Here is a 24,448-nt window from a genome sequence, read left to right as displayed (position 1 = left end):
CACGTATAGAAAGGACAGTGGTAAGAAGCAAAATTCTTTAGGTTTACAAATTTCTAATGTTTTAAAGATTTTCCATTAAAATCCAGCAATTTGCAAAAAGAGGTTTATAGATGTTTAATAACAGAGCTTCCTGTTGAAAACAACACTTGGCTTTTATGGCACATTTATCAAAATTTTAATGATTAAATAGTTTCCATTAAAAATGAATATTTTTTAGTTTTTAATTATAAATTAAGAATATCATGTATATACTCATCTTAAGAAGTTATCTGATACCTTTATCACTTAAAAGGGAAGATTGTTGGGGTACCTGGGTGGTGCAGTCCATTAAGTGCCGACTCTTGGTTTTGGTTCAGGTTGTGATCTCAAGGTCATAAGATCCAGCCCCATGTCGGCTCAGCCGGAAATCTGCTTGGGATTCTCTCTCCCTCTCCTTCTGCCCCTCCCCCTGTACTCGCACACGTGATGTCTCTCTCTTTCAAATAATAAATAAATATTTTTTTAAAAAGTAGAAAAAAAATAAAAGGGAAGATTGTTTTGCCAGCTTTAGCCAAAAAAATTCAGGAGGAAAATTACAATAAATGTTCTTATATTCTGGCAATTTTCTTGTCACAGCTTATATTTGGTGACATGATGTACCAATTAATAAAATATAAAAAATCTTTATAAACAAAATTTTTTTTAATTAAAGGTTTTTGGGGGGCACATGGGTGGCTCAGTTGGTTAAAGCGGCTGCCTTCGGCTCAGGTCATGATCTCAGGGCCCTGGGATTGAACCCTACATCGGGCTCCCTGCTCAGTGGGGAGCCTGCTTCTCCCTCTCTCACTACCCCTGCTTGTGTTCCCTCTCTCGCTGTCTCTCTCTCTGTCAAATAAATAAATAAAATCTTAAAAAAAAAAAACCAACTCAGAATCTTACATAATTTGCCTATATATGTCTATGTATGAATGTATGTATATAGGATCTAATTAGAATTGTCCTTGGACATTACTTAGTCCATTCTCCATTTTTGTCCAAACAGGAAACTGAAGAACAGAATGGTTTAGTGGTTCTCTAATGCTAATATGACACAGCTGATTGGTGGAAAAGCAGTTAAAAAAAAGAAACCCTTGGTCTCCTGATCCTCAGTCCCATTCTATTTCTGTGTCATCAGTTGTAAAAGAAATCTAATTTTTGGTCATTATGAATTTAAATGAAAAAATTTTTAAAACATAATTTATTCTTTGATGACAATAGCAGGAGGAAAAAGACTTTTACAAATTATTCAATCAGAGTAGGGACAGAAGAGATTCATTAAGGAAAATGGGGAAATTTTGGTAAGGCTGTAGATTGGCAGTATGTCCCAATCAGATTTCCTATACATCTACTTAACCCTAAATAGCATATCTATAAAAATAGCCTTTCTTACTCTTCAGTCTGTACAGCATGGGAAGATGGAACTCTGGAAGAAAGCCAGTCTTACTGGCCTAAGAATTTAGAGAACTGAGTTTGGGTCTGTCTGAGCAGCCAAAATCTAAGGTGAAATCCCCTAACGGAAGGAGCTACTCAGTGAGAAGCCCGGAAATCTGCATGTAAACTCCCCTCAAATTGTTGGCTGACTGCCTATAAATATGCCAGTGACAATCCAAGGAACCTAGCAGTAGGTAACAACTGGGGAAGGCTCTAAGAGCTAAGTAGAGATTTTAGATGCTGCCCACCACAGGTAAGACACACATTGGAGCTGAAATCCAACCGAGTTAGGTGACCTTGGTAAACACCTTGGGCTCTCCATGAAGTACACCACCAAAACTAAAACATAAACTTGTCCTAAAAAAGTGAAAACCAACTTCCCGAAGTTAAAGGTGATCTGTCTGTAATTTAACTGCCTGCTAGAACAAAACTCAGTACTTTTCAGAGGAAGAGCCAGAGACTCTGCAGTGTATTACCCACAGCATAACAATAAAAAATTAATAGAAATGGGAAAATGTGACTTACAGTCGATAGAAAGAGACCAACAAAGGACCTAGGTGTTAGAGTTGGCAGAGAAAGACTTTAAAATAACTGTGATAAATATGTTTAAATGTCTACAAGAAAAGATGGATATAACATATAAAGAAATGGGTCATGGGGAATAAAGATTAGAAAAGCAGAAAAGAAACTGCCCTTATTCACAGACAACATGATTCTACATGATTCTCCAAAAATCTGTTAATTCCAATAAGTGAATTCAGCAAGTTTCTAGGATGTAAAAAGTCAGTATTTCTATACTATTTCAACAAACAATTGGAAATAACATATAAAAATAAATATCACTTATAATAATGTCAAAAAACATTAAATACCTAAGAATATTTTTTTTTTTAGATCTTTACCTTGAAAACTACAAGTCTGCGGGAAGAAAGGCCTAAAAAGTAAAGAAATACACCATGTACATTGTTGCAGGATGATAGTGTAAAAATGTCATTCCACCTAAAAATAATCTATAGAATCAGTATAATTCCAACTCAGAATGCTGTTTTTTATGGAAATTGTTAGTGTAACATTAACTTATATGGAAATACAAAGGACCGAAATAGCTAAAATAATCCTGAAAAAGAAAAGTTGGAGGACTTAGACCACCTGATTCTAAGACTTATTATAAAGCTATAGTAATTAAGGCAATGTGTAATTGGCATAAGAAAAGACAAATAGATGGATTGAACAGAATAGAGAATCTAGAAATAAACCTCCCCCACCCCCCCGCCACCATGTATACTCAGCCAATTAACAGAAATTCAATGGGGGAAAAGAAAATAGTGTCAACAAATGATGCTAGAACAACTGGTATCTGTATATCCTGACTGGTACATCACAACATATAAAAAAATAACCTGAGGTGGATTGTAAACCTAAAAATAAAAACCAAACTATAAAATCAGAAGGAAGCATAAAAAATATCTTTGCAATAATGTCGTAGCAAGGATTTCTTGGTATATAAAAAGTAGTAACCATTACAGAAAAAAAAGATACATTGGACTTTATCAAGATTAGAAACTTCAGTTCATCAAAAGATACCCTTAAGAAAATGGAAAAGGTAAATCACATTCTCACTGTCAAGGCTTAGTGAAGCTATACTATACAGCTTGCATGCCATGGAAATATGATTTTAACACAGGTCTTTTGATGTTACTCATATTTTGTTCTGGAGAAATAGAAATATCATAAATCTTGACACTGTAAAAGTACAGAAGTTGAAGTTTAAAAAATGGGCGGCAGAAATGGAAGTTAACATGAAAAGTAAAAAGAAAGACTTCATAGTTGGATGAAACAGGCAATAGCAATTTCAGTGTAATATTTAAAGTCAGTCAGTAACCAGTACAAATCAAAGTAACAATAGGATTATTAAATCCTAAGATTAATAATAGGATTATTAAAACAAGTAGCAAGTAATATGAGTAGACTAAATACTCACTGTTTATAGTTGGGAAATAATAGATAATATCCAAAGTTGATAAGTCAAAAACTACCAGTAAAACATAAACATTTAACCTGGGGAAAACTGATTTAGGGATGGAGTAGGGGATTCTGCTTTTCATTTTATGTCCATTCTCTAATATTTAATTTTTTCCATACATGTGTATTTATTACATTGATTTTAAACAGAGAGATTAATAGACAATAGGAAAAGAGGGAGGGAGAGAAACCTACATACCTAGAGGTTATCACTGCATAATGAAGTTTCAGATGGTTTCTTTCTTCGTTACACCTGTCTGTACGGCTGACAATCTTTTTATAATTATAACATGAAAATAAAGCCAGTTTCCCTCTGAAGGACCAGAAAATCTCAAATTTTAAAAAACCAAGTGAATTACTTCAAATCAGTTGAAGTACTTTATTGCCTACCAGAAAATAACATCTGGCAGTGTTGGAGCTTTCTGGTGGGAAAACACTTCAAAATGTCAAAGTACTATTAACTTCTTAGTTTGGATCACTATATTATACTGAATACAAACCACTGTTGTTTCAGTTGATGAATTCTAGAGAGTCCTTAGTCTCAAAGTGCCAGGTAGGACTGAAGAATACTTCCCTATAGTTGAGCAGAAAGTTCTCACAATAATAAAATTACTGTCAAATGTCACTGAGTTCTTTGTAATTATTGTGGGAGTAAATAAATCCTAAAAATACCCCTATGGTAGTATCTTTACAGTTTGTACTGACATAAACTCTTTTGGGATTCTTCTCTAAGATGAAGTCTACACCCATAATTATGTCATCATGTATGTAGAAGTGTCATTTTTGCTCAGTTCTTGTAATTTGTTTATAAGCCTGGAAGAGCAATAGCTAATGGTGATGGCCAGAGCCATCTGCCACTTAGATACTGGTGTTCCCACTAGAACTGTGATGTTGGTTCATCTATATCCTAAATTAGGTGTGTAGAGAAAAAAATACATGCCTGTAAGAATGCATTTTATAGCGAGCAGAGTGTTGTTCCAGAAACTAGTCATCAGGTTATCTTGGCCATTGTAAATTCAGTACATCTGGGAATTATTCTCAGGAAAACATTGGGTAGATGCTCTAACTACTGGCTTGGACTTTGTTTGACTACTGCAAATACTGGAAAAAAGTAAAGCACATATGAAGCTCCAGTGTATAATCTACCAAGTTAATTCCATGATACATGATGGTGAAACCTTGATCAGGAGTCCTTACTAAGTTTGTAAGATTATATTAATGGTTTATGGTAGACTCCTTCACAAATGGCAATGAAATGTTCACAATTCCCCTATTGCTTTATTCCTAAGTCTGGGCCAGATATTTGCAATCAACTAATGCTGTGTGTGTGTGCATTTTTTTCCTTATTTAAATTTAGGATTCTCTAAGAACCTTGCTTGCATAAATATAGTGAAATAGTTAAAAGTAGGGATTTTGAAGTCAGACATATCTGGGTCTGAATCCTTCAAGCTCGAATTGTTAGATAACCTTCATCAACACAGTCATTGTGAACCTCAGTTTTCTTATCTATAAAAAAAGGAATGAAAGCACAACTCAGAGAGTTGTAAAATTAAATATGATAGTTTATATAAATCACCTAGTGCAGTGGTTCCCAAGTTGTATACACATTGGATTCTCCTGGGGAGCTACAAAAGACCTACGGGTTCCTATGTTCCATCCCAAGAGACTATGATTTAATGGGTCAGAGGTGTGGCCTGAGTTTTGAAATTTTGTAAAGGTCTCTAGGTGACCCTAACATACAAACAGGTTTGGAAACCACTGACCTAGTGCATAGCAACACCAGCATAAGGTGCATATGGCCTAAGTGTTTTATAAACATTATCTAACTTAATATTTGTAATAATCCTAAGAGGCGAACACTATATAATCCCCAATTTCCAGATGATAAACTGGGGTTTAGAGATATTTGATAACATAATCAAGGCCAGGTAATTATTACAAAGCAGAATCAATATTTAAACCCAGTTTGCCTGAATCCAAAGCCAAGCCCTTAGTTGTAATGCTATCTAGTCCCAAGCAAATTTCCTATCCGTAACTTTCCAACCCAATTGAGGTATGGTATTTTGACAATCTCAGTTTTGGGGAAAAAAAGAAAGAAGAAAACACACAAAAAAAGAACCCCTCCAGAGTTGTGAGTAAACACTCAAAAAATCATAGAAACAACTGCTTTGTCTCAAGCAAATGGTCAGACTGAAAGCATGGTATAACTGCTGAGGATTATTGCAGGAAATGGGATAATAAAGGTTAGCTATGTTTCTCATCAATAAACATATCATTCCATGTTAGACAATAGTTCTTAGTCCTGCTGAATTTTAGTTTTTTTAATTTTTTATTTTTTTAAAGATTTATTTATTTTAGAGAGTGAGAGTGTGTGAGCAGGGGGAGAGGGAGAAAGGGAGTCTCAAGCAGACTCCCCACTAAGCGTGGAGCCTGATGTGGGGCTTAATCCCACCACCCTAAGATCATGACCTGAGCCAAAACCAAGAGTTGGACACTCAACTCACTCAACTGACTGAGCCATCCAAGTACCCCAGTCCTGCTGAATTTTTTAATAGAATTTTGCATGAAAACTCACTCCAGCTTCCTTCTAAATGGATCAAGGACTCAAAAGACAAAGATGTCTTTTGGAAGTTATACTCAGCACTTACTTTTCACTTATCTATACTACAATAATTAGCCTTTGTCAAAACTGGATTGATGTGAATTTCAGCCACAATAATTGAAACATGGTCTATGTTCAGTAAAGTCCAGGATACAAGTGAAATGATAAAGCATTACCATATTACTGTGAGCATACCCTTCACAGAACCATCTTGAACTGGATTTTTTTACTCCAGCTTCTCAGAACAGGCTAGAATAACTGAGAAACTTTTTAAAAAACAAAAAATCCCTACAAAACAGCTATTCTCTGTCATGACACCTGGGTTGTCTGGGTACCCAACTGAAGAAAAAGAACAAAATTAGAGGACAAATACTGTCTGATTTCAATACTTATTATAAAACTACAGTAATGAAGACTGATGTATTGGCATAAAGATAGACAATGGAACAGAATAGAGAGCCCTGATATAGACCCACACATGTCTAGACAACTGATTTTTGACAAAAGTACAAAGGCAATTCACTGGAGAAAAAGTAATCTTTTCAACAAATGGTGCTGGAATATTTGTATGTCCATATTAAAAAAAAAAAGACAGAGAGAACTTCAACCCATACCTCTTACCACATACCAAAATCAACTCAAAATGGACCATAGATTTAATGTAAAAATCTAAAACTATAGAATCTGAAAAACAACATGAGAGAAAATCTTTGAGACCTTGGGTTTAGACAAATATTTCTTAATTACAGCACCAAAGACAATCCATAAGAGAAAAAAAAACAATAAATTGGACTTCATCAAAATTTGAAAGCTTAGTTCTTCAAAAGATCCTACAAAAGAATGAAAAGACAATCCACAGATTGGAGAAAACATTTGCAAATCATAGATCTGATATAGAACTTGTATCCAGAATATATAATGGACTTTCAAAACTCAATAATAAGAAAACAACTCATTTTTTTTTTAAAGGGAGCAAGTGGTTTGAACAGACACCTCACCAAAAAGATATATGATAACAAATGAGTATGTGAAAGGATGCTCAGTGTCATTTGTCATTAGGTAAATATAAATTAAAACTGCAATGAGATACCACTACACATCTAACAGAATGGCTGAAATTAAAATAACTGACCATATCAAGTATTAGCAAGGATGTGGAACAACCAGAATTCTCATTCACTGCAGGTAGAAATAGACGTGTTTCAGCCCTTCAGAAAAAAGCTGGACAGCATCTTAAAAAATTAAATACACACCTACTGCATGATTTAGCCATTCCACTCCTAGGTATTTACCCAAGAGAAATGAAAATAGACATCCATAAAAAGATTTGAATACAAATATTCATAGCAGTTTTATCTACAATAGCCCCAAACTGGAAAACAACCCAAATGGGTGATTGGATAAGCAAATTATGGTATATCCATGCAACATCCAACATGCAGCATGGATAAATATCAGAATAATTATGCTGAGTAAAAGCAGCCAAGAAAAAAACAAATACATGCTGTATGATTCCATTTATATAAAATTGTAGAAGATGAAAACTAATATATAGTGACAAAAAGTAGACCAGCGGTTACCTAGACTAGGGTAGGGGAGGTAGGAGGGATTAGAAAAAGACACAAGAAAACTTTTGGGCATAATAAATATGCTTATTACCTTAATCGTGGTGTGGTTTCAAAGGAGTATGCAGGTGTCAAAACTTGGACATGTTTTATTAAATATGTATAGTTTTTTATATCAATTATATCTCAATAAATCTATTGAATATACAAATTTTTAATAAGCTCTTCTCTTCTTGTTTAAAGACTTCATTAGCTAAATAGGAAAGCATTACATATGATCATGATATTTTTATTTTATAATTGTTTCTTTTGATTACATGCTGCAGTGATTTCTGATAGGGTTAAGTTTCATTTTCCAGTAATAAAAGATTATCTTTTTTAAAAGCCAGTTTTATTGTTTAAAGACAGCACAAATATCTTAATTAATTGTCTGGATGAAAATAAAAACTCCTTCTACCTCAAAAAGAAATTAGGAGTATCATGGATTAGAGAAAGTTGTACAAAATTTTATAATATGATTGCTTTTGAAATTTAAAAACTGGAGAGCGTATTCAATAGTTTGCAGATTTATCTCATGTACCCTGATCCATTTGTTAACAGGCAATTATGAGAGCACATTGCTGGTGAGAATATCCGTTTTCATAACTAAAAATATATCTGCCACACTTAAGTACATTTAATTTCTGAGCATCAATTTGCTGAAGCTTTTGTTTGTCTTTTTCTCCTTTCTTCTCCAAAGGTAAATGGCATGGAAGAGTCTTTAGAGACGAAGTTGCATTTCAACAAGCTGGTTTTGGGATTTGTTCATGTCCTGTGCTTGCAGTTATTTATTGCTTTATAAAGGTTATAGGTAGGTAAATATAACTAAAGGTCAATGAAACAGAACATTTTACAGAACACCCCATTCGCTTAACACATCTGAACTTCTAGCATTTAAAATTATTTTCAAGAATGTATCTATTAGAATTATGACAACTGAAATATTCATGACATATCCATATAGATAGGAATAGATGGGTTTTATTTTTTTTAATACTTTTCTTTTTTAGATTTTATTTATTTTTTTTTTTTTAAAAAGTAATCTCTACACCCAATATAGGGCTTGAACTTACAACCCTGAGATCAAGAGTTGCATGCTCAGGGGCGTCTGGGTGGCTCACTCTGTTAAGCATTTGACTCTTGGCTCTTGATTTCAGCTCAGGTCATGATCTCAGGATTGTGAAATTGAGGCCCTGGTCAAACATGCACTGGGTGTGGAGCCTGCTTAAGATTCTCTCTGTCCCTCCCCCAGCTCCAAAGAAAAAAAAAGAAGAAAGAGTCACATACTCTACTGACAGAGCCAGCTAGGCACCCTGGAATAGCAGATGTTTTGTTTTGTTTTGTTTTTAAAGATTTATTTATTTTGAGAGAAAGAGAGAAAAAGGGAGAGAGCGCGCGTGTGAGCAGGGGGAGGGGCAGTCAAGCAGACTCCTCACTGACTGCAGGGCTTGATCTCACAACCCTGAAATCATGACCTGAGCTGAAACCAAGAGTCTGATGCTCAACCAACTGAGCCACCCAGGTGCCCCAAATAGACAGTTTTTAAATGCCTATAGAGAAGACTCCACAACTTTGCTTTTGTAATCTATTTTGTGGTAACTTTACCTTCAAGCCAGGACTAAAAGTAAATTCTAGCTTATTCAGAATTTTGATGAATGACGTATTAATAACTAACTTAATATACTGGTTAATAGAGTTGCTCTATGTAGTATACCTGGATTTCCAATTTATAAAAGAAATATGTTATAATGAAATACACAAAAACGAGGCCCTAGAATACCTAAAACAATCTTAAAAAAAGAAGAATCAAGTATGAGGCATCACTCTTCCTGATATTAGGGCCATTTATATAGTGACAGTAATCAAGGCAATAGGGTATTGGTGGAGGAAAAGATGGATAGATCAATGGAAAAGAAGAGAATCCAGGAAGAGACCTATACTCCATCAATGTCAATATCCTGGTTGTCATATTATATGATAGTTTTGAAAGATGTTAACACTGGCTGGAACCGGGAAGTGTACAAGGGATTTCTCTAAATTATTTCTCACAAGTGCATGTGAATCTACAATTATCTCAAAATTATAAGTTTAGTTTTAAAAGTAAAATAATAGCGAATGGAATGGAATATAATTACTCTGTTTCATTTTAAAATTAAATACAGGATTTTACAATTCTTGGTGGTTTTTATTATAAAGATGAGTTACCACATATAAAGAGTAGAAAAAAACAACTCATTATTTGAAATTTTTAATTAGATTTTCTTTCTTTTTTTAAAAGATTATTTATTTATTTATTTATTTATTTATTTGACAAAGAGAGATACAGCGAGACAGGGAACAAACACAAGCAGGGGGAGTGGGAGAGGGAGAAGCAGGCTTCCCGCAGAGCAGGGAGCAAGGAGCAAGGAGCAGAGAGCCCGATGCGGGGCTCGATCCCAGGACCCTGGGATCATGACCTGAGCCGAAGACAGACGCTTAAAGACTGAGCCACCCAGGCACCCCTAGTTAATTTGATTTTCAATGACTAGGCTTTGATTGTACACAGAATTGCAGGAATAAGATATCTGAGAGTTCTGTAACCTTTTCCAGGTGTCAGGAAGATAAGCCATAAGCAACTTATCAACCCAGAAAGCTGCGGGCCTTCAGGCATGACCTGGGTCTAGGCCACCTGATTGGTTCCCATGTAATGCAATAAAAAAAGGATGTTCTCACCAGCACATCAGAATACTTAAATTTTGCCTGTGAGTATCTGTTTCACAATCTTGAAATATATAAGCAAGAATACATAAAATTGGAGTACAACATTAAAATACTTGTATGAAGTTATTTTTGCACAGTATCTTTGCAAGTAATCCAACCTATGATATTATAATGGATGTTATAATTGTGAAAGTTTGTTTCGTTTTGTTTCCCTAAAGCATGGTCTTTCCTATGTTTTTAGAAGAGATTAACATTATAAGAGTGAGCTGGTAAAAATGTAATACATTTTGAATTAGATACATTTTCAAACATAACCTCACAAGCTTTTAGAAGTGTATGGATTGTTGAAAATGTTTCATAAAATGCTTTATCAAAACAAAATTGGGGCGCCTGGGTGGCTCTGTCATTAGGCGTCTGCCTTCGGCTCAGGTCATGATCCCAGGGTCCTGGGATCGAGTCCCACATCGGGCTCCCTGCTCGGCGGGAAGCCTGCTTCTCCCTCTCCCACTCCCCCTGCTTGTGTTCCTGCTCTCGCTATCTGTCTCTCTGTCAAATAAATAAATAAAATCTTAAAAAAAATTGTAAAAATAAAAACAAAAATTGCCATTTTTCCCCCTGCTGCTCCATTTCTACTGCAACCATCTCAATTCACCCTCTTACCTCAAATGACTTGTCTGAACAATTTTTTTTTTAAGATTTTATTTATTTATTTGACAGAAAGAGACACAGCGAGAGAGGAAACACAAGTGGGGGGTGGGAGGGGAAGAAGCAGACTGCCTGCTGAGCAGGGAGCCCAATGCGGGGCTCGATCCCAGGACCCTGGGATCATGACCTGAGCCGAAAGCAGACGCTTAACGACTGAGCCACCCAAGCGCCCCTTGCCTGAACAATTTAAGCTGTCTACTAATTTCTTAGCTCTGACCTGTTCTCACTTCCCACCCTTAGTCCATCCGCCTCACTGTCCCCGTAGTGATCTTTCTAATAAGAAATCTGCTTACCCTCTGTCTGCTTGAAATCCAATCATTGCTTCTGATTGCCTAAAATACAAAATCTAGACTTTGCTGGGCTTGGCCACCTAAAAGTAGGCCCAGCCTACCTGCCACTACTAAATACACATCCCCCGGCCACCCTTCTCCGTCTTCTCAGAACACACCATGCTTTTGCTCATGTGGGCCCTTCCATCTAGAATGCCCATCTTTGCCTCTGCCTGGTCAATGATCTCACTTCCTCTCTGAAGCTGTCTTCAATATCCTGAGGCAGTTCATCACTCCTTTTTTGCTCTCTGGGGATTTTATATGGAATAATAGTTACTATTTCTTGAGCGCTTACTAGGTACCAGGCACTGTGCCTAACTAAGCATCTTACAGACGTGATCTCATCTAATCTGCCCAGCAGCCCTATGAGGTCATGTGGCACTTTTCACACTGTCTTCTCATTCATTGTTTTCATGTCCGCATCCTCACTGGAAGAGACCAGACTCATTCATCTTATCAGAACCACCTCCTCACATAATGCCTGATCAAATCAGGTGCTCAGTAAATGTTTGTTGAGTGAGAGAATGATGGAATGAGTCAAATGAAATAAATACAATAGGGTGCCTTAAAAAGGAACTTATCGGAACTGGCTTCCCATACATGTATGTGGCCAGAGCCTGGAATATGCTTCCTAATCCAAATATCTCTCTCCTTGCCCCTGGCATGCTGCCTGAAATCCCCATGGTCCTCAAGAATGCCCTGTCTTTATTTTTTTATTCTTACTGCCACCAACCTAGATTGTCTTGCCTCTTATTTGATCTACTCATCTACTTTCATATCTTCTCCTCTTTAGTTACTAAGTCACTTTGGAAGAGATTGACCTTCCTAAAATACTCATCTGATTATATATTTCTCTTGCTCAAAAACTTTATATTTTCTAGAAGGAATCCTTTTGTCTGAGTTTCAACAGTCTACAATCTGGCTTCAACTTGATCACAAACTACGTTTTGAATCCTGTGGTCCAATCAGTCTGAAATAGTTGCCATCCTCACCCCATGCCTTTGTTCATTATGCTTTCTTTGCCTGTCTGGGTTGCTTCTTATCCTACATTGTCTATAAAAATTTTATCCCTTCCATAATGCTTTCCTGGAACACTCCAGTCAGGAAAGTTCTCTGGTGTTTCCTACGTGCTCATTACACTGACAGAGGGCTTCTGAGAGACATTTTATGTTTTAGACATCTCCCATATTCAAAAGCTAGCTCTTTGAGGGATCAAGTTGACCTTTTTGTTAACCGCCCACCTCATAAATGATCCCCTTTTTAAATAAGTGCTACCTCCCCATGTAGGGATGAGTCCTCTAAATGTGTTTCTGCCATATTACCCTGCATCTCAGAGCATAGGTGAATAGATCAGAATGGGCAATGATGGGCCAGAGCTTCTCAGAGACTATGTACGTGTAAGAAAGGAGCCTTGGAGCTTGGACCTATCTCCTAAAAGAGAAACTGAGCCACCAGTAGTGATTTATCTTGAGGCCGTGTCCCTCCAAAGGGACCATTTTGTTCATATAAGAAAAGGGCAGCCCTCTAGGTAGATGCAACTTCAAGTGAGGGGTACAAATACATGTGGTGACCTTGAGTAGCCATAGTATTTTCCTTCATAGCTGCAGAGGCAGAGAGAGCTGGGTTGCAGAAAGAGCAGAATAGACCAAATATCTGGGGGTGAAGGTGGGGGGAAAGAATTAACCAAAAATCTGCAGAGAAGCAGCAGTCTATGAGAATTAGAGCATGAGCCAGCAAGAGAGGAAGGGGCAGAGGGAACCAGGGTCTGGTTCCTGTCAGCTTTCCCGATACTGGGTGCAGGCCCTGAAGAGACCCCATTCCCTGTGGTGTTGCTGAGAAAATGCAGGATTCTTTCAACAAACTCATTTTTAGCTCAGGGGCAAAATGAGTCGTGCTTTAGTCATCCAATCCCACAAGGCTGAGAGTAGCTTTTTAGAGAAACTTGCCATGTCAGGCATCTGGTGGATACATGCCTTGAATGTAGGTTAGATGGCTGGTTCTTAACCTTAGCTGTACACTAAAAACACCTGAGATGCTTTTAAACCTATCAATTCCTGCATCTGACTGCAGACCAATTAGATTCAAATTGGCTTGGATGGGAGGGCTCATGCATTTGGTATTTTTTTTTTATTTGAGAGAGAGAAAATGAGAGAGAGCATATGAGAGGGGTTAGGGTCAGAGGGAGAAGCAGACTCCCTGCTGAGCAGGGAGCCCGATGTGGGACTCGATCCAGTGACTCCAGGATCATGACCTGAGCTGAAGGCAGTCGCTTAACGAACTGAGCCACCCAGGCGCCCTGCATTTGGTATTTTTAAAAGTTTCCCTGATGATTCTAAAATGTGATCAGGAATTATCACAGGCTAGATGCTATAAAAGCACAGACACGAGGGAACACCGGTAGCATATTAAGCAATTTTTATTGGTTAACTCATCTGTGTTGAATCGCTTATCAGATTACACAGTCTGGGAAAAGACTTGGACAGTAGGGTAGGGTCAGGGTAGCATCAGAGCAGTGGAAAAAAAAAGTGTATAAAAAGGAGGACAGGCATTGACTTTAGTCCAATTTTTTCAAACAGCAAATTATTAGGGCACTGGAGTAGTTGCTTAAACCATAGCTGATCAAGCAGAAGGAAATGGGTTACCCTGACCTTTTTTAATCTCCCAAATGTGGAATTCTTTTAAAATGATACTTTATAAAAACAATATTTTGCTAAAATATTAAATCGAAAGTCAAGTTTAACGGTATGACACACGGTCTCTAGATCAGCATGATAAAGTTATCATAGCTTAATGTCCAATTATTACTTCTATATTAATAATTTAATTATTGGGGTGCCTGGGTGGCTCAGTCGTTAAGCGTCTGCCCTCGGCTCAGGTCATGATCCCGGGGTCCTGGGATCGGGCCCCGCATCGGGCTCCCTGCTCCGCGGGAAGCCTGCTTCTCCCTCTCCCACTCCCCCTGCTTGTGTTCCCTCTCTTGCTGTGCCTCTCTCTGTCAAATAAATAAATAAAATCTTAAAAAAAAAAGGAAAGAAAAGAATAATTTAATTATTAATGTAATTAGGAGGCAGCATGAACTTGCAAGAGTACTAAAATATATCTCTTTAAGGCTCTATGCCCAGGGGCACCTGGGTGACTCGGTCAGTTAAGCATCTCCCTTCTGCTCAGGTCATGATCTCAGGCTCCCTGCTCAGTGGGGAGCTTGCTTCTGCCGCTCCCCCTGCTTGTTGGTTCTCTCTCTCTCTCAAATAAATAAATAAACCTTTAAAAAAGGGGGGGCTCTATGCCCAATTTTCCTACATTGTTAGATCAAGTATGACTTCATCTTGCTTAAAATGTTGTTGGTACATTTCTTAATGCATTCTGACTGGTATTGTAGCTAGTTTAGCGTTCATCTTTTGTCTTCTACTTAAGCTCCTTGAGAGAAGCAATCATGGTATTGATCTTTGTATCCTTCATAAGGAACCGTCTTCAATTAGGGCATTTTAGTTTTATTTGTTGTATTAAGCTATATCATTTAGGCATAAATTCTACTACCAATAATAGTAAACCGTACCACAATGGCTTAAACAATGGGTTTATTTTTCTCTTATAGCAAGAAATCTAGATACAGGCAGTCCGAGGTTGGCACGGCTTCTCAAAGAAGCCGTTAAGGATACACATTCTTTTCATCTCTCTGTTTCTGCTATCCTGACTGTTTAGCTTGTCACCTCATGGATATTAAGATGGCTGCTACAGGGGCGCGTGGGTGGCTCAGTCGGGTAAGCGTCTGCCTTAGGCTCAGGTCATGATCTCAGGGTCCTGGGATCCATTCCAGAGTAGGATTCCCTGCTCAGCGGGGAGTCTGCTTCTTCCCCTCCTTCTGCCCCTCCCCCCACTTGTGCTCTCTCTTGCTCACTCTGCTCTCTCTCTCTCAAATAAACAAATAAAAAAATCTTAAGAAAAAGATGGCCGCTACACCTAAGCATTACATTTTTTGCAGGCAAGAAGGGGACAGGTTCAAAAGGCTCAAAGGATCATTCTGTCCCAATCTCTCCTTTTAAAAAGATTTATGGAATCTCAGCCATTAACACTTCATTGGTTAGAACTGGATCCATGTTTATCCCTGGACCAATACCAGAAAATAATTAGGGAGAAAGGAATTATGGATTGGAGTTGAGTCAGACAGAAACATTCACGTAAGGTTTGATTCTAATTAGAACCGAAAGGAATGTTACCGATTATTTGGCACCTCCTCTGAGATCTGACAGATGAGAAAACTGTGGGCCAAAAATGTCTGAGATCTACAGCCAAGTAATAGCAGGACAGAGAATAAACTAAGATCCAGCTATCACCATTCCTAGGCCATTGAACATTCCATACATCCACATACAGATCATTAGAATGTCCTACATTAGAAGCTACGAGTCATTTCCAAAGAGAATTTAGAACGTTGGAACTTTATTTCAGCTGTCTCCAAAAGAATCTTCTCCTTCCTATAAACATTCATAGCAACAAATGGAAAAACAGACTTTCCAGTCTTCCTTTGACTTAAAAGATGGCAAAATAAACTTCAAAATTTCGGGGAGACAGACTATCCTCCATGAGTTGTCCTCGTGTTCTGTGTAATTTGGAAGGTTGTTTTTTAAAAGTCCTAATGCAAAACAAATTCATTACACAATGAGAATCCAAAAGTGGTAAAGAACAATTCCAGTGTTTTCTCTTTTCCCTTAGTATATACTACCATTGCTAATTTTTGCTAGGAAAAAAAAATTAATTTATTGTTACTATCAAATGATCTCAATACCTTGACACCCCAAAAATAAGGTTTTTTAATTGTATGACATCTAAATAATCATCATTCCATAATTTTTCAGTTTCCCCAAATGACCAATCTTAGCTCTTTAGGTATGATAGCCACATTCCAGGAAAAAAAAAATCTCCATTTCAACCAATGAATGTTCTACAATAGTTTCGATTATTAGTTCTCCATATCTATGATTTCTATCATTATGAGTAAATGCTGAATTAGTGGTAGCTACTATTAAGTTTAGGTTAATATAAGTTCAACAACAAGACAATAGATATACATCTTTGAAATAGTAAAACAGGTTAAAACAAAAATCAATTATATTTTTATTAAGTTCAAACATATCTGGGCCTGGATTTCTGGGACTCGTAGTATTACATAATGATATCATTACCCTTATACATATAGCATATATGTATTTAAACCATTCATCCACCTGCTGTCATGTACTACTTGAAGGATTTATTCAGCAATAACCTTGCTACCACCACAAACTCTGTTAGGGAGAACGATTTCTATGAAAATTCTACTTCATAAGCTATCATTTTAAAGAGGGAGGTACAGTAAAGAGATGTTTTATCATACATTTTGTAATAACCCTACATAGTTTTTCTAAGTCAATTTTAATCTGTTTGGGGTGTGTAGTTTATCGGTTATACTTCAGTTTCCATGGCGACAGATGCAATCATCACATACACATTCTGCAGCTGGGTAGACAGGCAGTCTCCTCTGAGACTTTAACTTGCAAATAAAGCAGTGTGTGAGTAAGAGGCAGGCATGCCTCCTCCAGTAGACTGAGCACACCACACTTCTAGGATACCAGTCTCAGGTGATAGCCAAAGCAAGGCTTCCAAACGCCACTTTTTCTCCAGCTTTCTCATCGAACAGTTGAGACATCTTTACCCAAGGCAGAAAGATACTTTCATTTCTGCTTTTAGAATCTGGGACTTAGGTTAAAATAAAACACAGTGGAAAACTGTACACTAAGTACCTGGTTCTCATCCATTTCTTAAGACTTCCTATGTTTCTGAAGTGGAAATTTATAAAAATACAGTTCAGCTGTTCTGAAAATAAAACTCAGAGGATGATGAAAAATCAAGTTGTAGAAGTCACTGAGAAGGAAGACTTCAGTAACAAAAAATCCTTGAGTCCTTCATGATGTCCTGAAGTGAGATATCATGTATTGACTCAGTTTCAAAAAAAAGATGCTTTATTTTTTTTGTTGTAGGAAATCTCAAATATACACAAAAATAGAAAATAAATGAACCTCTATGTACACATCTCTCAGATTCAGTTATTAGCAACATTCTGATACTTGTTTTATCTATAAATCCCCACATATTTTGATAGATATTAAAGGAAATCATGTCATTTCACTCATATACATCTACTATGTCACCAAATGATAAGGATATTTTAAAAATAACAATTATGCTCTTACCTATAACACTTGAAGAAGAGCAATTAACTCCTTAATTTCAGAAATATTCTATTTTGAATTAATAATAATATGAAAAGGGATTGATGTTAACAGTTTTTATACATTATTTAGGAGACTTGTAAATAAATGGCTTCCATGAAAAATTATAAATAATTTATTGTTCCCATGGGGAACAAAATACTTAAAAAATTTTTTTATTCTATCCTAAATTTTTCTCTTCCTCTTTCTAGATGAGGCCCAATTTCTAGTCAGTTACTATCATTTTACAATAGTGTAGGGAATACCCATTGAAGAAGTTCATTTTAATTGAAATAACATTGGGAAATCTCTGATTCAGTCCTCAATTCCTCTTCAGTTGGCCCAGAAATCTGTGCCAAGAGGTTATCTTTCCCCATATGCCTGTGATTGCTTAAAACTATGTGTATGAAATCTATTTCATTAAAAGCCATTGATTAAGCTATTTCTCCATGAAAACCTTTCTCATGGGTGACTAATGTTCCATTTGTTGAATGTTCTTTCTTTCCCTGTCCACTTAACTTTTATGAAATTCCCTCTGATGTATTTCCTTATCTTTCCTGACTTGTATATTTCTCTCTCCATCTGTGAATCTTTTTTTTCTTTTTCTCATTTTTTTCTCCTCCATTTTCATCTTTCATTTCCTTTCTAATCTCTGCCTCTCTTTTCTAGTTTTTATTTTTATTTTTTTAAAAAAATTTTATTTATTTGACAGAGAGAGACGCAGCGAGAGAGGGAACACAAGCAGGGGGAGTGGTACAGGGAGAAGCAGGCTTCTCCCTGAGCAGGGAGCCTGATGCGGGGCTCGATCCCAGGAGCCTGGGATCATGACCTAAGCTGACGACTGAGCCACCCAAGCACCCCTCCTTCCTAGTTTTTAAATGTGTTAACTATTAGGCAATATTCCCTATTCTTAATTTTAAAAATAGATGAGAAAAATATTTGGGGCTTGTCTAAAAGAAAATAAAATGGTTTTTTACTTCCCCCCCTTTTTTTAAATTGAGGTACCATTGACATATAACATGTCAGTTTTTGGTGCACAACATAATGATATGATATTTGTATATATTGTCTAGTTAACATTCATCAAAAATGGTTTTTCGCTTGACTTTCTTAGTAGCTCTCTTAGCATGTTTGTTTAGGATGTATATTTAGTCATTCTAATAGGTAGCTATCTATAGATTGCATGTTTACGAAAGATGGTTTCCAAATTCTAAGCAGCTTTGTAACTAGGAATTTTACTTACTCTCATGCCTCCTATGCTAATAGGATAAAGAAAAGTGTACAATGCCCTCATTTTTGGAAAAGGTCAATGGTTTAGAGAGTTTCAAAATGTCACTCAGCAGGTGGGTGCAGGCCCCCCATTGCTCGGTATTTACTTAGTAAATTTAAAGGTATTCCAATTGGATTCTGGCATTAAATACAGATTTTATGGGTCTTGTTAAAGCCTTACATCTGGAGGATGTCTTAGAGACAATACACTCTGAAAGTCCTTCGTTTTACTGGTTGGGAATTGAGACCAAGGGAGGCTAAGTGACTTCCAAGGGTGGCCTTTTAAGTGAGAAATGGGCTGAGAACTAGAACCTTAGTTTAATGACTACCAGTTCAGTACTTGCCCTACAATTTCCAAAAATAAGGGGTGATTACATGTTACTTGATGTGAGAAGACAGCACTCTCTCACATCAGTATAACCGCATTGTGAGTGTTTTTTCCAGGGTGCCTGATGCTTTCACACTCTTTGACCCAGTAGGTCTAGAACATTAAAACACATTATAAGGACAGTTGGTTAGATCAAGAGGTATAGAAGATGGTTTAATCTGCTTTCATGAATGAATGCAGCCACAGTAGCCCCTCTTTTCTGAGGGAGATACGTTCCAAGACCCCCAGTGGTTGCCTGAAACCACAGATAGTATGGAATCCTATATATGCTATATTCTTTCCTATACACACATACCTATGATCAAGTTTAATTTATAAATTAAGCACAGTAAGAGATTACCAACAATAATAAAACAGAACAATTATAACAGTATACTCTCATAAAAGTAATGTGGATGTGGTCTATCTCCAAATATCTCGTACTGTACTCACCTTTCTTTTGTGATAATGTGAGATGATAAAATGCCTACATTGATAAGATGAACCAAAGTGAATGATACAGGGTTTGTGACATAGCGTTAGGCTATTACTGGTTTTCTGATGGTAAGTCAAAAGGAGGATCATTGGCTTCCGGCTGACCATGGGTAACTGAAACAGTGGAAAGCAAAACCACAGATGGAATGGAGGGTGGGGGGACTGTAATGGCATCTTACTAGGAGTAAGTCAGGCCACACTTGCAGGGGAATTTCAAAATAAGAAACTCCTCACTAATCAAACAGGAAATACCGGAATAATTTTCTAAAACAGCATTCAAATTTGCATCTGTGAAAGGGAAAGGATGTCCATTCTTTCCTTTATCTTCAATGATCCAATGTATTTGTTGGCTTCATAGAGTCCCTGTCATTTTTGTTCTGTTTCATTAATAAGTTCCCAAGGAATATGTCACTTGCTCTAATTAATGATGAAGTATAAATGGGTACACACGTCACATTCTAATTGTGATTAAAAGTGCCTTCATAATAACAGTGATAAAGAAGATAAGAACATACATGTCCTAAATAATTAATTGATTTAATTCCAATGCCTTTTGCTTTCCAGAAACAACTTCAGGAAATGTGTTTGGTTTTTCAACTCCTAAAGGGATGGCCTATATTTTAAGGCATTGTTAGCTTTATTTATATTTCTCTCACATATTTTTAAAATTGTTAGCCTTATTTACATTTATGTTTAAAATACCCTTTTTAGGGGGTGCTTGGGTGGCTCAGTTGGTTAAGCATCTGCCTTTGGCTCAGGTCGTGATCCTGGGGTCCTGGGATGGAGCCTGCCATCAGGCTCCCTGCTCAGTGCCTGATGCTTTATCCCTCTCCCTCTGCCTCTCCCTCTCCCTCTGCCTCTCCCTCTCCCTCTGCCTCTCTCCCTGCTTGTGTGCTCTCTCTCTCTCTCTCAAATAAATAAATAAAATATTTTTAAAAATAAATAAAATACCCTTTTTATGACACACAACTTTACTGAAGGAATACACTATTAACCACTTATTGTAGGTTGGAATTAGAAGTACTAATGAAAAACCACTGTCCTTCATTCTGTGTGTCTAATGAGAAAAATAAATAAGTAAATATTAGAAATGTCACTTTGGTGAGGTTATTAACAACCTTAAATTATAGGGAGGTTCCTCTAAAGGGCAAAAAGGATGATAAAACATGTCTTGAAATGGCTTCATAGTTTAAGCAAACAGCATAGCCAAAAGAGAAAAAAAAATGTCCCACCCAACAGGAAATTGTAAGAACAGCTTATACTATTCCAGAGAAATAGACTGTTTCAATAAAATGTTAGGGAGGAAAAAATCAACCCACAACATCAGTTGAATTTTGACTGAGACAAAGATTTGGTCTGGAAAAACACAATACTGAGAAATCTAAAATTCTTAAAGAGCATTGGAAATGCAGCCCCTAGGAAAAATAATGGAGGCTAATGCATAAAAATAAGGATACTGATCATATGTTGTAATTCAGTCTTTCTTTCCTCACATTAAGCTTTAAGTATAACATTGTACAGTCACAATGTAGCTAATTGATTTATTCCAATATTATTAAAATGTACTCACTTAGAACACATACTTCCAGATCTCTATCTTCACATCTAACTTATGCTGTGAACTAATAAAATGATTTCTGCAAAAATATTTCCCAACATCCTGAAAAAAGTTCTTAACTTGTAGCAGCTTTTCTCTAACTATAGTATCAAATAACAAACAGAAAAAATGAATGGTTTGTAGTCATAGGAATTAATATAACTGAAAGAACTGGGAACTTCAAAGTCAGTTTAAATATTTGCATCCTAGTTCCTAGTCAATGACCTTGGATAAATTATTTATCTTTTCTGAGCCTCCGTTTTCCCTATTGATAAAGTGAAACTAATGATAATTACCTTATTGGGTCTCCTTTACCACCCACACAAGATTACATATATCTTGGCTTGGTGTGTTGTAGATGTTTAATTAATGTTTGTTTCTTCCATTTTTATGATTAGGATAGAATCTGAATTAAAAGCTGGATATCTTGGGCGCCTGGGTGGCTCAGCCGTTAAGCGTCTGCCTTCGGCTCAGGTCATGATCCCAGGGTCCTGGGATCGAGTCCCACATCGGGCTCCCTGCTGGGCGGGAAGCCTGCTTCTCCCTCTCCCACTCCCCCTGCTTGTGTTCCTGCTCTCGCTATCTCTCTCTCTGTCAAATAAAAACAAAAAAAAGCTGGATATCTTAAAATGTAGACCAGTGTTCTTTTCCCATAGATTACACAAATTGCTGAAATAAACTGGAGCCCCTCTCCCCCCCTACCCACACCAAGAAGTTTGGGGAATAAAGGCTTGTATAAGAAAAAAAAGAAACCTTTTTTCTTCTTTTTTCTAAGTTTTTTATTTATTTATTTATTTCAGTAGTGTTCTTTTTTAGTTTAATTTTATTATGATAGTCACCATACATCATTAGTTTTTGATCTAAGTCAAATTCCTCATATCAGTGAGATCATATGATAATTGTCTTTCTCTGATTGACTTATTTCGCTTAACATAATACCCTCCAGTTCCATCCATGTCATTGCAAATGGCAAGATTTCATTTTTTGATGGCTGCATAATATTCCATTGTATATACATACACCACATCTTCTTTATTCATTCATCTGTTGATGAACATCTAGGCTCTTTCCATAGTTTGGCTATTGTAGACATTGCTGCTATAAACATTGGGGTGCAGGTGCCCCTTTGGATCACTACATTTGTATCTTTGGAGTAAATACCCAGTAGTGCAATTGCTGGGTCATAGGGTAGCTCTATTTTCAACAGAAAAAAAGAAACCTTAATCAATTTTAGCATATTTAGATAGCATGATAAGCAAGAAGACCATGTGCAAATCAAATACGGAAATGGATGCTTCAGATTTGTTTTTTAAAGATTTTATTTATTTATTTGAGACAGAATGAGAGAGAGAGAGCGCACATGAGAGGGGGGAGGGTCAGAGGGAGAAGCAGACTCCCTGCCGAGCAGGGAGCCTGATGTGGGACTCGATCCCGGAACTCCAGGATCATGACCTGAGCTGAAGGCAGTCGCTTAACCGACTGAGCCACACAGGCGCCCCTGGATGCTTCAGATTTTTGTATCTCCAACACTGAGTGTATCATAAGAATCTTGGTGGGAACACAAGTACTCTAACACACTGTGTGGTGTTCAGCATTGCTATTTAAAGATGTTTTCTTGTACGTTTCAAACTTTCTCAATGAAGCCTGGTATTTTTCCTGATTTTTTTTTTTAAGATTTTATTTATTTATTTGAGAGAGAGAGAAAGTACATGAGAGGGGGGAGGGTCAGAGGGAGAAGCAGACTCCCTGCCGAGCAGGGAGCCCGATGCGGGACTCGATCCAGGGACTCCGGGATCATGACCTGAGCCGAAGGCAGTAGCTTAACCAACTGAGCCACCCAGGCGCCCATTTTTCCTGATTCTTAATAACTTGATTCTCATAATGTATAATGTTGAAACATTTATTTTACAAAATATATCAGTAATAGTAAAGGACAAGTGAGCATTTGTATAGAACACCCCCACATTTTGGTTAAATTTTAACAAGATAGGGCTGTTTTCAGTGAGCTGTCTGGAAATACGTTTTTACAAAACTCAGAATGAGCTAGGCAGGAGCTATCTCAAATATATTTACTTTTATTTAACAACTCCATTAGTGCTTGGATGTAATATTGTCAAGTCAAGGGCGCCTGGGTGGCTCAGTCGGTTAAGCATCTGTCTTTGGCTCTAGTCATGATCCTGGGGTCCTAGGATCCAGCCATGTGGGCTCCCTGCTCAGCAGGGAGTCTGCTTCTCTCTCTCCCTTCACCCCTCTGCCCTTTTCCCCTGCTCATGCTCTCTCTCTCTCAAACAAATACATTAAATCTTTAAGAAAAAATTGTCAAGTCAAAGGATTTTCCCTCTTATTTTGTATTTACTTAATTTCTAGAGAGTGCTCTAAAATTCCACGATTTGGGGTGCATGGGTGGCTCAGTTGGTTAAGCAGCTGCCTTCGGCTCAGGTCATGATCCCAGGATCCTGGGATCGAGCCCCACGTCGGGCTTCCTGCTCAGTCGGGAGCCTGCTTCTCCCTCTCCCTCTGCCTGCCGCTCTGCCTACTTGTGCTTTCTCTCTCTGTCTGTCAAATAAATAAATAAAATCTTTAAAAAATAAATAAATAAAAATAAAATAAAATAAAATTCCACCATTTTGGCAGCAACTGGGTACACTTAAATTTTCAATCCTTGTCCTATGATATGAAAGGGCAGAGTCACTGAAGATGGCCACTTTTCCTTAAGAAGTCATGTTTTGAGAAGACGGAACTATCCTAAAAAGCAAACTAAAACTTCATATTTACTGCACACTGTCACTCATACATTCCCACATGAGATTTGTATTTTCATTTTCTTTCCAGACTTATCTTTAAGAGCTTGGCTTTACATTTACTGTCTTCTTTTTATAGGTCAGGAAATTCTAACTTGGGTAAGTTAAATACATGAAAAAAAAAAACAGCTTGATTGGAACAAGGATGTACTGGAAACCCTGTCTGCTGACTTCAAAAACATGCTCATAAAATCTACACTGTATTTCTGAAAGATATATATATATATATATATATATATATATATATATATATATATATA

Source organism: Neomonachus schauinslandi, chromosome 4, assembly GCF_002201575.2.
Source record: "Neomonachus schauinslandi chromosome 4, ASM220157v2, whole genome shotgun sequence".
Lineage (NCBI taxonomy): Eukaryota > Metazoa > Chordata > Mammalia > Carnivora > Phocidae > Neomonachus > Neomonachus schauinslandi.
The sequence above is the reverse complement of the archived record's forward strand: the minus strand, read 5'-3'. Positions refer to the sequence as shown.